Source organism: Ipomoea nil, unplaced genomic scaffold (assembly GCF_001879475.1).
Source record: "Ipomoea nil cultivar Tokyo-kokei standard unplaced genomic scaffold, Asagao_1.1 scaffold1523, whole genome shotgun sequence".
Classification (NCBI taxonomy): domain Eukaryota; kingdom Viridiplantae; phylum Streptophyta; class Magnoliopsida; order Solanales; family Convolvulaceae; genus Ipomoea; species Ipomoea nil.
Genome location: NW_017617951.1, coordinates 8,901 through 9,168, shown reverse-complemented (window position 1 = coordinate 9,168; position 268 = coordinate 8,901). Strand labels below are relative to the sequence as shown.

Below are 268 nucleotides of genomic sequence, written 5' to 3'. Positions count from 1 at the left end.
GGGACTAGATTACACAAAATAAAGGTACAATAACTAAATTGAACAAAAACGCTACAGTACAGGGACCTAACAGGTACTTTGTCCGACTATGAAATGTTAGTTTCAGTTGCAATTAGATCGCACACGCGAACCATGATGCCACATTTGATTGGGTTTACTTAAATAGTAATATGTGACTGTCCTGTTCTGCCGCGCGAGTCGTTGTAGTATAGTGGTGAGTATCCCCGCCTGTCACGCGGAGACCCGGGTTCGATCCCCGGCAACGGCG

At 45.9% G+C, this 268-nt stretch overlaps 1 non-coding gene across 1 annotated transcript; it reads left to right on the top strand.

Moving 5' to 3' along the window:
- Positions 1 to 197: 197 nt before the first annotated feature.
- TRNAD-GUC lies at positions 198 to 268 on the top strand. Its single transcript has one exon. It is a non-coding gene; the product is annotated as a tRNA-Asp (tRNA).